A 6000-nucleotide genomic window follows, 5' to 3' on the forward strand; every position below is an offset into this window, starting at 1 on the left:
TTATTTTGAATATCAAGCCTTGGACACTGCCTTCAGAGCTTCAGAAAAGATTAAAAAAAACAAAGTAGTCCTAGAACTGCTGGAGTATAGGTGTATTTTTAAGTCAGTTTAGAAGCCTCTTTCCTTTCACACAGAACTGGAGTTCTCTATAATTTTGCACAGCCATAATGGGACAGAAAGGAAGAGCACTCATTTTGCTCAGCATGTTCCCCTCCCCTACTTGCTGTTCACATATAGCTAGTCATGTAACAGTTAAATATTTTTTCAAAAAGCAGGTGAATAATGATAATGCTTTTTCCCAGTATGAAAACTGAGGGGTTTTTTGAGGATCCAGATAGAAGTGTTCTCCTTCATGGCACTCCATTCGCTGGAGGACTTGGTAAAGGTTTTACTGTAAAGATTCTTGTAAGCTCTTTTTATTCTTATGCAAACGTGGCAAAGGATGGAGGGGGGACAAACAAAAACAGACATTCATATGTGTAACTCTTTTCAAACAAATTACATACTCTCTTCCCAAAGTGATAGCACATATGGTTCCTTTCCTTCATGGGCAAAAAGGAAAACATTAGAAGTCCTATCTTGTATTTCCTTTTCCAGGTTAAACAGCGGCTTTTGTTAATGCAAGTAGGGAGTCACTTGCCCATTTAGCAGGCAAAACATGTCTGTAAGAGATCCCCTTTTCTTGTAAAGATTTCAGTCCTGCATTCTCTGTGCTAGCATGATAGATGCGCATTTTATGTCACAATGGACCTGCCTGGCCTCCAAGGTCCCTGAGGATCTAGAGAACTGAATCCTGTATTTCTTCCAAACGGATAAGATTTGCAGGCTGCACCTTCAGGACTTCCCCTGAAGCTACCAATTTCCTTTGAAGGAAGCATAAGCCAATGTATCCTGAAAACTGTGGAGCCATAGCTTTAACTGTTGTCAGCTGAATATCTCATTGATTGTATGAGGAGGCCAGGATGGTCCCCTCTAAGGATCTGGGCATGGATTGTATGTGTCTTATTTGCCTCGCCCTCTACAGGCTTAAAGCCCTCTCTCCAACTTAATATCAGGTGCCAAGTGTATTTCTTTTCTACTGTTGGGAGCTCATTAGTACATCAGCAGTGTCACCCATCAGTCACAAGTTACTCATAAGGCAGCAGAAGACAGTTCATAACAATATTGCAATCAAAGAAATAATAAGTGCCCTGAGGAAAAGTTGGGAGCCAGTTCATGATTGCTACCAGTATCTTCTGACATCCAAGCCCATGTGTCATTTTATATTTTATCAGTATTCTATACGTTATTGTTTCTAATTTTGAAGTAAAACACAATTTTGTTTAGCAATAACTTTTTATTTACATACATGACACACAGCTCCCTTGCTTGCTGCTTAACAGTAGAGGCCTGCAGGATGTGTGTGTGTCTGTGTGTGTGCCTGTGTGTGTCTGTGTGTTTTAAAGAAGTTAGGTGGTCTATTGATTAAGAACACTGAGGAATTGAGGAGCAGGAGGATTAAAGGGCAGGGTAACATGGGTGACACTGTTGTGGGGGTATACTACAGGCCACCTGATCAGGAGAGAGTTGTCGATGAGGCCTTCTACAGACAGCTGGAAGTAGCCTCACGATCACAGGCCCTAGATCTCATGGGAGACTTCCACCACCCTGACCTCTGCTGGGAAGAGAGCACAGCTAGGCACAAACAGTCAAAGAGGTTCCTGCAGAGGACTGGTGATAATTTCTTGATCCAGGTGATGGAGACGCCAATGAGGAGAGGTGCATTGCTAGACCTTGTACTAACAAACAAAGAAGGTCTAGTTGGAGAGGTGAAGGTTGGGGCAACCTTGGCTGCAGTGACCATGAGATGGTGGAGTTCAGGATCCTATGAGGAGGGAGCAGGGCAATGAGTAGGATTGCAACGCTGGACTTGAGGAGAGCTAACTGTGGCCTCTTCAGGGACCTACTTGGGGGAATCTCATGGGGTAGGGCCCTAGAAGGAAGAGGGGTCCAAGAAAGCTGGTTAATATTCAAGCATCACCTCCTCCAGGCTCAAGATCGGTGCATCCCTCCGAGTAAGAAGTCCAGCAAAGCGGGCAGGAGACCTGCATGGATGAGCAAGGAACTCCTGGCCAAACTCCAGCAGAAGAAGGAAGTCTACAGAATGTGGAAAAGGGGACAGGCCACTTGGGAGGAATACAGGGACGTTGTCAGAGCGTGCAGGGATGCGACAAGGAAGGCTAAGGCCCAGTTGGAATTAAATCTGGCAAGGCATGTCAAGGACAACAAGAAAGGGTTCTTCAAATACATCAGTAGCAAAAGGAAGACTAGGGAAAATGTGGGCCCACTACTCAATGGGGCGGGTGCCCTGGTAACAAAGGATACAGAGAAGGCAGAGTTATTGAATGCCTTCTTTGCTTCAGTCTTTAATGCTAAGGCCAGTCCTGAGGAATTCCAGACCCTGGGGACAAGAGAGGAAGTCTGGAGAAGGGAAGACTCTCCCTTGGTTGAGGAGGATCCAGTTAGAGATCTTTTGTCCAAACTTGACATCCATAAATCCATGGGCCCTGATGAGATGCATCTGCAAGTGCTGAGGGAGCTGGCGGATGTTATCGCTAGGCCACTCTCCATCATCTTGGAAAGGTCCTGGAGATCAGGCGAGGTGCCTGAGGCCTGGAAGAGAGCCAATGTCATGCCAGTCTTCAAAAAGGGCGAGAAGGAGGAGCCAGGAAACTCCAGGCCTGTCAGCCTCACCTCCATCCCGGGAAAGGTGACAGAACAGCTCCTCCTGCAGGTCATCACTAAGCATCTGGAGGACAAGAAGGTGATCAGGAGTAGTCAGCATGGATTCACCAAAGGGAAATCATGCTTGACCAGTCTGATAGCCTTCTAGGATGGGATGAGTGGCTGGGTAGATGAGGGCAGAGCAGTGGATGTTGTCTGCCTGGACTTCAGCAAGGCTTTTGACACTGTCTCCCATCACATCCTCCTAGGTAAGCTCAGGAAGTGTGGGTTGGATGAGTGGACAGTGAGGTGGATTGAGAACTGTCTGGATGGCTGAGCTCAGAGGGTTGTGGTGAATGGCGCAGAGTCAAGTTGGAGGCCTGTAGCTAGCAGTGTCCCCCGGGGTCAGTCCTGGGTCCAGTCTTATTCCATGTATTCCTCAATGACCTGGAGGAAAGGACAGAGTGCACCCTCAGCAAGTTTGCTGATGATACTAAACTGGGGGGAGTGGCTGACACACCCGAGGGCTGTGCTGCCATTCAGGGGGACGTGGACAGGCTGGAGAGCTGGGCGGAGAGGAACCTCCTGAAGTTCAACAAAGGCAAGGGCAGGGTCCTGCACTTTTGGGGAGGAATAGCCCTCTGCACCAGGACAGCCTGGGGACTGACCTGCTGGAAAGTAGCTCTGCCGAGAAGGGCCTGGGAGTGCTGGTGGACAACAAGTCAAGCATGAGGCAGCAGTGTGCCCTTGTGGTCAGGAGGGCCAGCAGTATCCTGGGGTGCATTAGGCAGAGTGTGGCCAGCAGGTCGAGGGACGTGATCCTGCCCCTCTACTCAGCCCTGCGGAGGCCTCACCTGGAGTCTTGTGTCCGATTCTGGGCTGCCCAGTACAAGAGAGACATGGTGCTACTGGAGAGAGTCCAGCGGAGGACTGCCAATATGATGAGGGGACTGGAGCATCTCTCCTCTGAAGAAAGGCTGAGAGAGCTGGGCCTGTTCAGCCTGCAGAAGGGAAGGCTCAGGGGGGATCTGATCAACGTGTACAAGTATCTGAAGGGGGAGTGTCAAGAGGATGGGGCCAGCCTCTTCTCCGTGGTGCCCAGCAACAGGACAAGAGGCAGCGGGCAGAAAGCGAACCGCAGGAAATTCCACCTAAACCTGAGAAAAAACTTTTTTCTTGTGAGGGTGACAGAGCACTGGCACAGGTTGCCCAGAGAGGTGGTGGAGTCTCCTTCCCTGGAGATATTCAAAAGCCGTCTGGATGTGATCCTGGCCAATATGCTGTAGAGGTCCCTGCTTGAGCAGGGGGGTTGGACTAGATGATCTCCAGAGGTCCCTTCCAACCTCAACGATTCTGTGATTCTGTGATTCTGTGATTCTGTGAATGCTGCTGTAAGGGAACAAAATGAAGATGATGTAGTGGGAGGTTCCCAGCTGTGGTTAAATTAGAGATATTTGTTCTCATATAATTATGTTCCTGTATTCTTGTGCAACTGTCTAGTGCGACATGCTGCACTGAGGTGAAGCAGAGCATTTGCTGATGCAACTGCCTCTAATCTAGACACAGCTCTGCTCTCAGTGTCAGGCTTCTCAGGAAATGCACATCAACAGAACTTCATGTGCTTGAGTGCAGTAAACAATCTGACTGCTAAGTGGAAACACACCATAGAAAACATCCCACAGCAAAAGATCACATTTGTTAACAATTTTGGAATCATTTGTAAGGTTCCTTAACATTATCCCTGATTTATGCTATTGTCTTCGCTGCCTCTTGCACAGGCTTTGCCCATATGGAGCCAATTAGTGCAGTGGAGAAAAATATATTCTTAAAGAAAAAAGAAATCTTTAATCTAAAAAAAATTCAGTATATTTTGCCACTTCTAAGAATCCTAAAGCTCTCTAGAGTTTCAGGTAATCAAAAATTGCAGCAATCCTATGAAGTTGCTTAGTATTAGTTCCTTTTTAGAGATGAGGAGAGTGAGAAACAGAGGTATTTTAGTGTTTTTGCAAGCTTGTTGTTAGATAAGGCCTAGAAGCTTGGAGCCCTGATTCTCAGCACTTCCCTCTGGACTATGCATTTATTTGTCATTGTAATATGTATTCTTGTAACAGAAGAATTGCACATAAAACTTGTGACTGTTTCTCTTTTTGAAAATATTTTATTTTGATGCTTAGAATTGGTTTCATATGGTACAGCCAGCAAGTAAACTAAAAACGTGAACGCCAAACAATTGCATGGCAGGGAGTCTTCAACCATGAGAGACGTGGAAGGATTGTCAGGAAAACAGCTAACATCCCTGTGTTTTGGAATCATCTGTTTTTAAGGCACATATTTATGATCATTGTAACTTCTGTATCAGTGTCCCATTTGGGCTATAGCAGTAAACTTTTTTTTATAAGATATCCACTTCCTGTGTGACACGTCTGTCAGTGTTGGATATACAAGACTTGTAAGATGACTCACATAAATTAAATTTGCTATTGTCAAATAAACTAACTGTCTGGATTTTTGCTCAGTGTATATGTATTTCTAGTACTATATCATTATTTTAGAGACACTTGCTTTAGACAGAAGAATATATCAGATATTATATCTAGCTTTTTCAAAAGCAGGATCAATATACTGTAAAGGCATACACATTCTTTAAACCAAATAAGTATGTGAAAATGCACAATTTATAATCAGGAAAAATAAAGAACAACTAGATGTATGCAATAGATATGTGCTTAGAAGTGCAACACAAACTTCTTCGGCAAGAATGACTTGGCAAAAATCCCTCTAAAAAATTAGTTGAATATGTATCAAAACATTCCACAATACTGAATATGATATGTTGGTGTCAGGAAGATGATGTAAAACATTTGTATTGGTATCTGTGGGAAAATGAAAATTGTGGAAAACAATGTAAAAATTAAAACAAAATTGAGGAAAATATAGCTAGAATACAAAATTCCATATTAGGCAAATTGAAGGAAGAATCACGTGGTTCCATTTTAACAGCAGTGATGAATTACACTTGAAGGGATTGCATCAATGTGCTTTTGCTTTCCAGGTTTTTAATCTATAGACTAATTTTCCTTGAATACATCAACACATTTCCATTTTTGGGTTAAGAGGCACTACCCGCATTCTTGCCTTGATTAAGAAATAGTTTCCATTTTTTTAATGCTTTTTCAGAAACCTGAAAGTAAAAATAAAATGTATTTCCTTACAAATGCTATCATGGACAAATAGGAATATGCAAAGCTTGGGGAACATCTGTGAATTGATGTGCGGCAACATAGGAGGTTCACCCTG

This window comes from Struthio camelus, chromosome W (genome assembly GCF_040807025.1).
Source record: "Struthio camelus isolate bStrCam1 chromosome W, bStrCam1.hap1, whole genome shotgun sequence".
Taxonomy (NCBI): Eukaryota; Metazoa; Chordata; class Aves; order Struthioniformes; family Struthionidae; genus Struthio; species Struthio camelus.